Below are 12306 nucleotides of genomic sequence, written 5' to 3'. Positions count from 1 at the left end.
TAATGGATATCCACATACATTTCCAAACACAATTACCCACATAACTTAGGTCCATAAAGCCAAACTGTTCAAAATGTTGAGTAGCATTATCACAATGTACAAAAGCTCTACCAACCCACACATCAGTCATACACCACACTTTAGAAGCTACTTTGCATGTAAAGAAAAGATGATTTACTGTTTCTAGCTCAATCCCACACATGACACACATTCCCCCACCAGTCTGAATTCCTCTATGTAATAAATTATCATAGGTTGCAATTTTCCCAGTTAGAACACGCCAAGCAAAATAGTGTGCTGATGGGAGAGCTTTTAACCTCCAAAAGAAATCAAAATTAAAGGAAGGAGAGAGTTGAGGCAACAAGGTATTTTAGCACAAAAGAACATTATAAGCAGAGTTAACAGTGAATGAATTTGAGTTATCACCTAGCCACAACCACTCATCATTTCTATAGGCATCTATTTTAACAGTTTTCAATTCATCCATAAAGGTATTTATAATTTCATATTCCCAGGAGAACCACTCTCTTCTCCATTCTATTTGCCATACCCACTGGTTCACATGCCATATCCCAAATTTATCAACAGATCCATCTTTAAGTACAGAGTTTGAATACAGTCTGGGATATCTATTTTTAAGGGTATCATTCCCTACCCAACAATCTGTCCAAAACAAAATATTACTCCCTGCACCTACCTTCCACTTTCTATGATTATCAAATCAGGAGTCTGAATTACCTCCACAAAACTTCTTGATATCTCTCCACCACCAAGATTCAGTTTTTTTCACAACACTGACATCCAACCCTCTCCAAGATCCATATTTAGATTCCAGTACCTGTTTCCAAAGTCCTGATTTTTCACACCCAAGTCTCCACTTCCATTTTCCAAGAAGAGCCAAATTAAATAAATTTATATCCTTAATTCCTAGTCCTCCATCTGATTTGGATTGGCATAGGAGATCCCATTTGGCCCAAGCTATTTTCCTTCTGTCACTTCCCCATCCCCATAAAAAATCTCTTTGTATCTTTGTGATTTCCTTCGCAACTACTTTGGGTATTCTGAAGAGAGACAAGTAATATAGGGGAACAGCAAAAATTACAGATTTTAGCAGAACAACTCTTCCAGCAAAAGATAAATGTTTTCCTTTCCAAGATGTAAGCTTGCTTTTTATTTTTAAAATCATGTCTTTCCAAAACACTTTCTTCCTATGATTATCACCCACAGGAACCCCGAGATATTTAAAGGGCACATCCATTTGATTACAATTTAAAATTGCAGAATATCTTAGAATTTCAGTGTTTTGTACACCTATACCTGCAATTTTACTCTTTCTAAAATTCACCTTCAACCCAGATACAAGTTCAAAGCATCTCAGAGCACATTTAATTGTTGTGATGTTCTTCACATTATCCTCACAGAAAAATATAGTATCATCCGCAAACTGTAACATACTAACCTCAATCTGATCCTTTCCCACTTTAATCCCATCAACTCACATCCAAACTCAGTTACTCGAATCGAATCTGCTGAAAAAATCAGTTAATTTTCTTACTAAAATAGAACACAAATAGAGTTACCTGACAAATAATATTGAATACTATAACAAAAAAGAAAGCAGCATAATACCAATAAACAAAGTGGAATAATAAAAGAGATAAAGAGAAAAAACACACTCGAAACTTATTAACGAAATTCGGTCAATTTAGCCTAATCTTCGAGCACAGCTGAAACAACCGCTTTTATTATTATGTGGGAGAAAATATTACAAATTGGGATATTCTACAGCGAACGAAGAGAGGTTAATTTATAACCCTCAGACCTCCTTCCAAACAATGAACTCACCGATGTGGGACTTGAGATTAAGTCAAAATAAACTGAATCCACTTTAAACCGACTCAATCCACTGTTAAACCGAGGCAAGTTAAATTTAAATATAATCAAATTAAGTTAAATTAATGTCAAATGAGTCAAGTCCAAATTCACGTTGAATCAAGTCAAGTCAAATTTATATATGATTAAATTAAGTTAAATTAATATTAGATAGAATTGTGTCAGGATCAAGTCAGTGTTGGATCCCAAATCAAGTCAAATAGAGTCAATTTCATATCAAGTTTAATAGAGTCTAACTCGCCAAATCGTGTTGGATCCCAAATCAAGTCAAATAGAGTCAATTTCATATCAAGTTTAATAGAGTCTAACTCATGTTTAGTAGAGTTGGAGTGAGTTAAGTTGAGTTCATTTAAAGATGAGTCAAGTTTGGTCTATATTGACCAATTTTAAATTGGGTCATGTTAGGTTAGGTTGAGACAAATCGACTAAGGTCATATCCACATCAAAAAATATTAAGACAGACTCATAATAGATCAAGTCGTGTCGAGTCCAAGTTGAGTTGAATTAGTCAAGTTGGATTTGGATTTAACCTTTCAATGAAGTTGTAAACAATAAAAATTAATAAAAACAAATTTATAACTAATATAAATTATCTAAGAATAAATTTATAATTTAAAATATTATAAGAACTCATACAATTCTGAAAAATATTTAACTATATTTAAGAGTTAATTGAAGTATTGTAGTGGAACTCTAATCTTGATCATAACCCACTTTATATTAAGACTTTAAGGGTTGGGGTTTTTTCAACTCTGTATGTCAATGAAAGGGTGCTTATTTTATGAGTGGGTTAAGGTTTATCTATAGACCATAAATCAATTGAAAGCATTGTAGGACTAATTTGTTCCTAGATCCTTGATAGGCATAAGTCACTTTAATCTGTAAATATAATCAATATACTTATTTTTAAAATATAAGAGTAAAAAATAATTTGACTCTTCTATATTATGTTTGACCTTGTTTTTAGTTTAAAATGAATTTTAGAAACAAAATACATTTTAGTATTTTTTTGACGTTTTTTAGTTTTAAAACAGCTTTAAGTTCAAAGTAGTTTTGTTTAAATGAGATATCATAATATATTAATAATTATATAAAAACATTTTTTTTACAATTAAAAACATTAATTTAGTCAACATAAAAGGTATTATTTTATATGTATACATTTTATTTTTAAATTTTCATTTTAAAAATATAAAAAATATTTTAATTAATAACAAATATTTTAAGAGATGATGCATACATATTTTATTATATGATGCTAATTACCTAAATTTATGTAACGACAAAAGATAAAATATATAAAACTTTCTGTCAACAAGCTCAACCATGCTCCGTTTAGCACTCATGATTTCATTCACAAAGCCAAAGTTGACCGTGGAGCTGGGCACAGTAGTGCTTAACGGAAAATTACTTCAATTTTCAACAAACTTAAAAATTAATTAAGCCAAATTTTATTTTAAATTTAAGCAAAAATATTTTGACCTATATTCTATATTCCGAAGTGTATCGCTAATTGAATCAGGTTCAATATTACTAATTTTATTACAAAATAATCAGTAATGAAATCAATATTGTCAACAAATTTAAGCGTAACAAACATTTTTTTGAGGAATTTTTTAATTTTTGTCGCAAACAAGACTGAAATATTCTTTGTCACAAAACTTTTAATTATTCATTCATAAATTATGAAATATAAAATTACTTAATATGTTTTTCCTTTATTAATTGTGAATGAAATATCTTTCATGAAATAAATTTTTTCAGAAATTGTGAGAAATTAATCTGCCACATCATTATGTTTTAAAGATTTGTAATATTAGTAATATTTGTATTTAATTATGAAACATTAATAATTACTACAAGAAAATATATATTTAATATTGATTAAATGTTGATGCTAACAAAAGTCCATGCTAATTGGTAAATAATATTAAATTTGGATTGTTTGTGGAGTAGACTTTAATTTATTGGTGTTGACTTTTGAAAGTTGACCTAAGTAGTATTGAATTTATTGAAACTATTTTCTTATTAATTTTTAAATAAAATTTTAAGTAAAGCAGTTAAGTGACCATCAAGTTATTATTAATGCATTTTTATTTTAAAATTTATTTGATTTATCATCGGAAACCTGAAACAATAGATAAAGGAGATGATGGGTGTGGATGAATACGATTAATATTTAAAAAGATATATGTGGATGAAGCAGATGAATGTGGATGGAAGAGATAAACGTAGATTAATGACATATATGCAAGTAAAGCAGATGAGTCACTGTAATAAAATCATTAAATAAAAACCAAATTTAGAGACAAAAAAATATTGATAGTTAATTATATATCAATTTAGAAACTAGTTTATAAATTTTATTAATAATAGAAACTATTTTAGATACCAATAATTATTTTAGTCTCTAAAATATAGTATCTAATTTAGTCAAGATAGTAACTAATTTTTTTATCTCTATAATTGGTTTATATTTAATGATTTTCTTATAATAGGTGTGAAAGAATAAGGTGAATGTAAGGAGATTTATATAAAAAGTGAAAAAGAAAAATTGTATCATCTTTAAGCCTTTGGATAAAAATAATTTATTATTCCTATTTGTTTTCATAAAATATTATTTTTTTATATTAATTACTTAATCAACCTTAACTTAAATAAATATAAATAAATAAAATTAATATCACTATCTTTATTTATTTTTAATATTTACGTTGACTAAAACGACTATCATAAATATAATTACTTATTAAAAAAAGTAAAAATAGTTTGTGTAATTTTAAGTTGGTTAAGTGAATTTTATTAAAATCAAATCAAATTTTAAGCGAACTCTATCTTGACACTTATGCAAATATTTATTTATTAAAAATGTTAAAAATAATTAACGTAAGCTTAGAATTAACTAAACTGATTCCATTAGTAGCTAAATTATTTAAAAATATTTTTTTTTTTAAATCTTTTATGTTCTATTATAATCAATTAAGTTAACTCTAATGTCGTCGATTTCATCAATCCTAATATTTTGAAAACTTATTTAATATTTTCTTATAGTAAATTACAAATTAATTTATATGTAATATATAGATATTATATATAAACATTAATATAATATAATATAATATTTATTAAATATATCCCGTTTAACTAATATGCAAGTTAAGTTCATATGAAGTCTTGGTGGTTTTCACTCTTTAGAGCATTATTATTTCCCTTTTGATGACACTTCACTGAAATAGAATGCAATAGAGCAGGAACTCCCACTTAATATTAAAAATTTTACTATTCTTATTTTTTTTTGGAACTCCCACTTATTTTCGTTTTATTTATGAAATTTTTGGTTTAAATGTTGATTAAGTTTTATCATTTTTGCTACTAGAACAAGTTTCACGTATTGAAATAAGAAAAGATAAAAAATGATACTCCAATAAAAAAAATTACCTTCTTTCAATTATTGATCAATGTAAGAATCAGCATTGAATATATTCATGAGAGTAATTTTTTATTTATATATATATATATCATGTTAAATTTTGTATCTTTTGAAATACACAAAAACTTCAATAATATTGAGATGATCAACCAATTAAAAATGACAAGTATGTTTAAATAAAATGGTCTATAACCACTTATAAAAAGATACACTTTTAATAAATTTAAATTTTAAGTATAAGTTTATTTATCGTTAACTTAAAAATAAGTTATTAAATAAATTATATAATGAATTTTAAATAAATTCGTCTCTATATATAATTTAATTTTAATTTCTAGAGACTCGTGTATTATTATTTTGTTTGCTTTCTTTTTTCATAAGTGATTTTATGAGTTTATGCAAACGAATTAATAAATTTATTTATTGTCAACTTAAAAATAAGTTATTAAATAAATTATATAATGAATTTTAAATAAATTCGTCTCTATATATAATTTAATTTTAATTTCTAGAGACTCGTGTATTATTATTTTGTTTGCTTTCTTTTTTCATAAGTGATTTTATGAGTTTATGCAAACGAATTAATAATGAATATGACTTTTGAAGTTGTTTTTGAACAAATTAAATAATTATGAAAACAAATTCATTATACTTAACAACTTGTAATTAGTAAGAATAAAATCTTGTTTAAGATTTTATATATTAAATTTTGATGTGATATTATCCTATGACTTAAATATAAAATAATATTGAGGTACATTAATACTTTGTTTGATGAAGGTGGGGTTGGAAGATGATGGAAAGTGGATGAAAATTGAGATTATTTGAATATAAAGAAAGTTTGAAGATTTAAATGGAAAGTGATTGAAAATTTATACTGGATATTGATGTTAAGGAAAAAAATTATAAAAATTGTAATATAATAAAAATTACTATTATGTCATAGAATTATGTTTTTAAATGTGTGTAAATTGTATTTGAATAGTGATTAATTAATAAGGAATAAAGAAAAAAAAATTCTTTATTATTTATTTATTTTTTAAAATTTAATTCCTGTTAATAAATCGAGTTTGGATGAAAAATAGTCATATTGTCACATTTGTTTTTTTATTAATGATATAACTAAATAAATAATGACATTAATTTTATTTTACTGCTAATTACTAAAAGAAATTTTTAAAAAATACTAATACCTATATATCTTTTAAAATTATTCACATTAGTTCCTTATTTAGATAAATATTTGATTATTTAGAGTTTTTTTATCAGCATTAAGAGTAAAGTTATCATTATTTTTTGAACTAATAAAATTGAAAATATATTCATATAATATTAAATAAATATTTAAATTTAATTACAAATTTTTAATCATATAAAATATTATTATTATTAAGCTATTTAACTTTTTAAATTTTAAATTAAAATAAATAATAAATTATACTTTTAAATATTTTTTATATTTAAAAAATAATGTGACAAATGAAAAAAACATGTATGGTTTTCTGACAAATCAAAATTTAAAACAAAATAAAACTTATATTTATTGAAGAAAGACATAATTAAGTATTGTTCTTGTAAGAGTCTAGAAATAATCTTCTTTCTTTTAAGGTTGTTGACTTATCGGTGTGAGCTCTCAGTTTAGACTTTTGGCTTGAACCTCTCGGTTTGGGTTTTCGGTTTGGACCTCAGTCTAAGCTTTCGGCTTTGACCTCTTGGTCTGGACTTTCGGCTTGAACCTAAATATGATTTGTAGACTCTCACTTTTATGGGCTAGGTTAGGTCAACTGAATCTCTCGATTCTTGGTCTCGGTTTCCTTTCACGGATAGGTGTGTGTACCTGAAAGGTGTTACGATGCCAAAGTTGTAATTAATACTAATTCATTATGAGATGAATTCACTATACATACCTTTTAGGTTGAACATCTATTTATAAGACTATCTTATTGGGCTTAGAGACTATTTAGATCTTTCCTTTTTTGCATATAATATTTTTAAACACACACATGTATATATATTTGAATCTGTTGTTACAGTAACTAATTTAGTTTAATTTTTTTATTTAACTTTTCTACCCGATCTTTCCATACAACTTTTCAACCTATATTTCGATGTAATCTTTCGTTGAACTTTCGGCCTACACACTACAAGTATGACTGAAATCATACTTTATATATAATGGAGTATGTGTTGGAAATTATGTCTTCATACAACCATGAAACCACACATTATATCATTCTCCAAATACAGTGTAAATTTTCTTTCTTTCTTCTTCATGTGTATATTATGGAAGTAAAAAGTAATTTTCTAAACACAAAATAAATTGACTTTTTTCCTTCCCTGAGGTCTAGGGCACCTTCTCCTCTTTCTCTACTTCCTTTTTTTTACTTAAATCAATGGATTCAAAGATTATATTACTTCAACTTTCTCTGCTCTCATTTATGCAGTTAGAGTAAATTATATGATCCAAACACAGTATAAAATAAAGTGCAGGAGTGAGGGGTGGTGGTGCTAGCAATATACATTATCTAAATCAGGGAAATGTGCAGGGTTCATAACCATGTTTTTCGGTGTGTCTGTTTCAGAACACGTGTCCTTTTAGGTACTTATCCTTAATGTTATTTCCAACACCTATCACACCACCAATCATCACACTATAGATGGATCATAAATATGGACGGTGTATTTTGTCCCATAAGGAATCTTCTGACCTACACGTGGCCCTCTGCCATTTGTCTCTTACGCCCCATCATAAATCACAAACATCCATTTTCCACATGGGCTACTATTTTCACCCAATATTTTCCTTTTTTTTTTCATTTCCATTGTTTTTTAAACTCATTTTAGTATCACTGTAACTAGTTAAATTATTTACTCTCTAACTTTCATAATTTATCTTTTGTTTTATTTCTTCCATCAAATACCTTTAACTCTCACTTTAAGTAAGTTAAAGATAAATAAAATGGGAGAGAAAAAAAAGTAGGTGATTTAGAAGAAGATTGTGAGAAGATAGGAAACCCACAAAAGAAGTTCTTCACTCAACATGTGGAATTGCACATAAATATGCCGTGATTGCTGATATAAGTAGGTGGCGTATAAGGTGAAGAAGCGGACCAAATGTTTACACGTGGAAAATATTACTAAGGATTTTTATATATTATTTGTTCTCTATGATTGAGATCAAAATTAAATAATTTAAGCAAGTGAAAAATTAAAATTAACATCTATGTTGATTTTTCTTTCATCCTCAATTTTTTAATATAAGGTAATCATGTATAGGTTGGGATCAAAATCTGGTTTTTGTTTTGCTGTTTTAGTCATGTTCCACCTCTTTTCTTTGGGCTGCTAGAGTAATTAGAAGCCTATATAGGAGTATTATCCTCTCTTTTTTCTGATTTAGGTACTGTTATTGATGGTGCCTTGGATATACCTGCTTTATTTAATTACACGGTGATATTTGTAATAGAATTAGAACATCCTAGAATATTTTTTTTATTTTATTGTTATTTTTCTGATAAAAACATGTATAAATCTAACATAATTCTTTTATGAAAATTTCTCATTCCATAACAAATATCTATGAAGATGTTCGGATATTTTTAATCTCAAAATAATATCATCACAATTTTAAGATTTTATATATATATATATATATATATATATAAGAAATTCTTCTCCGAGTTGGACATGAAATTTCTGAAGCCTTTAAATATATTAAATTTAAATTAATACTATTTTAATTTTGTTTAGATAAGACAACTTAAATTATTAATTTTTTTATTTAGATAAAATATTTTAAATATCACCAACTGTAGAAATTTGATAAATGATTAAAACATACTAATATTTTATGATTATTTTAGTCAATATCGTTTGATGTTATTTTTTCTATCAAAGTTCGTCAATATTTTTTAATTGATATGGACGAAAATCTTGATACATGTCGGTCAAAATTATTTTATGTTAATGTTGATCACAATTATTTACGTTTACATCATTAGGATTATTTTTACGAAGTTGTTGGTTGGAATTTTTTTTTCAATTTTTTATTAATGTTGGTTAAAAAATTCTCCCATTCAACATTGACAAAAAAAAAAATCTAACTAATATTGGCTTAAAAATCTTAATTAATATTGGCTTAAAGTTTTCCTAGTTACCATTAGAAAAAAAATCCTAATGTTGACTTAAAGTTTTCCTAGTTACCATTAGAAATATAATCCTAACAAACTATTTATAAAGAATAACATTTAACAAAGTAGATGCAAGCTCTTGATGTTGAATTACTGATTCTGCGGAAGCAAGGAGAAAACCCTGTGATGCAAAAGAAAGAAACAAGAAAACAGAGGAACCCAACACAATGAAGGGAGAAAGGGGATAAAGTGAAAGAGGAATAGTGAAAAGAGAAAAAGGATATTGAAGTATTATTATATCAGATTGTGTAATTACAAAGAGTATCTACTGTATATAAAAACAGTAAAGGGTCAAGCAGTGCGGTGCTATCTAGAAGAAGGGAAGCGGCCCAGTCGGCCCAATACAAGCCCAAGGTACAGAAGAATGACATAATAAGATACAAAGCAGAATTAAAATATTATAAGTTTATCACCCCCCCCCCCCCCCCCCCCCCCTCAAGCTGGGAGTATAAGTTCTTCATTCCCAGCTTGAATTGGAGACCTTTGAAGGTGGATGGAGGTAAAGGCTTGGTGAAGATGTCTGCAGTCTGCATGGAGGAAGTGACAGGGAGTAATTTTATCAATCCAGTATTGAGTTTTTCCCGAACAAGATGACAATCGATCTCAATATGCTTCGTCCGTTCATGAAACACTTGATTAGACGCAATTTGTATTGCGGATTGATTGTCACAGTAGATAATAGCAGGCTGGGTGAAGTGCACTTTGAGATCTTGTAATAGGTAAGTGAGCCACTGGATCTCACATGTGGTGGTAGCCAACACTCTATATTCAGCCTCCGAAGAACTTCTGGAGATGGTTTGTTGTTTCTTGGATTTCCAAGAAATGAGTGATTCACCAAGATATATGGAGAAGTCGGTGACAGATTTCCTTGTCTCAGAACAAGAAGCCCAATCAGAGTCGCTGTATGCCTTGAGTTGATGTGTGCTGGTAGCTGGCAGAAAAATGCCATGTCCAGGAGCATTCTTAAGGTACCTAAGAATTCGAAAGGCAGCTTGGTGATGAGTTGATGTAGGTGCTGAGACAAATTGGCTGAGTTTGTTCACACTGAAGGTGATATCTGGTCTAGAGTTTGTTAAATAGATGAGCCTTCCCAGAAGTCTACGATATGAGGATGATGCTGTATCAGTGAGAGGAACACCTTCATTACTGGAAAAGGTTGAAGAATGAACCATAGGTGTTGGGATTGGAGCACAATCCATCATTCCTGTCTCGTGTAACAAATCCAAAGTGTATTTGCGTTGTGAAAGGTGTATTCCAGCATGGCTACGGGCAACTTCCAGACCCAGAAAAAAGGTAAGATCACCCATATTTTTGATCTTAAAGTGTTGATTCTGTAGTGTTGTTATGTGAGTGATTTCCTCAGTGTCATTTCCAATGAGTACGGTATCATCAACATACACAAGAATAATAGTTATGTGAGTGTCATGCGATTTTATAAACAGTGAATGATCAGTAGAGGATAAGACATAACCATTAGTAAGTAAAAACTGGGATAATTTTGCGTACCATTGTCGGCCGGCTTGACGTAAGCCATAGAGGGAACGTTGTAATTTGCAGACAATGTTTGAATTGGGGACGGCAACTCCAGGAGGTGGTTTCATGTAGACTTCTTCAAGAAGGTCTCCATGTAGAAAGGCATTGTTAACATCCAGTTGTTTGAGGGCCCAGTTGTTTGAAGCAGCAAGAGCAAGAAGAAGACGCAAGGTAGTCAGCTTTGCAACAGGAGCGAAGGTGTCAAAAAAATCTAAGCCTTCAAGTTGTGCGTAGCCTTTTGCAACGAGGCGCGCTTTGTAGCGATCAATGGTATCGTCTGATTTGTTCTTCACCTTGTACACCCAACGACATTCAATGGCCTTTTTGCCTGAGGGAAGAGGTACAGTATCCATGTGTTATTGGCGTGTAGAGCAGCTAGTTCATCTGCCATTGCCTTTTTCCAGCATTCATGTTCAGCGACATCCTCGTAATTATGGGGTTCAGTGGAAGAAGAAAAAGAAGAAATAGTGTTTTTAAATTTAGAGGATAATTTATGATATGAAACAAATTTATGAATTGGATACTTAGAACTTACCGCATGTGCAGATGGTAGATTTGTATGGAATTCTTCAAGGTAGGCTGGAGTTCTTCGAATCCGTGTGGACCTTCTTGGTTGCTCGTGATCCATATTTTCAGTTGGAACAATAATTTTAGCAGCTGTATTGGGGTTATCAGACATAATTTCAGCAGTAGTATTGGGGTTATCAGACAGAAAATCATAGCTGAAATTATAAGACTGAGGAATGGGCAAAGATAAATTGTTGGGACTCTTTGTATTATCATCTTTCAATTTATATGGAAAATGATTTTCATAAAAAATTGTGTGTCTTGAGATCTCAATTTTATGATTTTGAAGATTAAGAAAAAGATATCCTTTAGTATGAGGTTGAAAACCTAGAAAGATTCCAAAAACATACCTATCATCAAGCTTCTTCCTGTGTGAAGTAATGGTGCTAGAATAGCAAAGACAACCAAAAACACGCAAAGATGAAATATCATATAAAGAACCATGCAATTTTTCATAAGGAGTCATATTGTGTAATAAGGGAGTGGGAATACAATTAATTAGGAGAACAACGTGTAAAACAGCAAAGTGCCAAAAGATAGGAGGTAAATGAGCTTGAAAAAGAAGAGCACGTGTTACATTAAGAATATGTTGATGCTTGCGTTCTACAATACCGTTCTGTTCAGGTGTTTTTATGCAAGTTTTTTTATGGATAATACCTTTTGAAGAGAAAAAAGTTGTCATGGCAAATTCAACCC

The sequence above is a fragment of the Phaseolus vulgaris genome, chromosome 1 (genome assembly GCF_051622355.1).
Source record: "Phaseolus vulgaris cultivar YP4 chromosome 1, ASM5162235v1, whole genome shotgun sequence".
Taxonomy (NCBI): domain Eukaryota; kingdom Viridiplantae; phylum Streptophyta; class Magnoliopsida; order Fabales; family Fabaceae; genus Phaseolus; species Phaseolus vulgaris.
Note: the sequence above shows the minus strand (reverse complement) of the source record.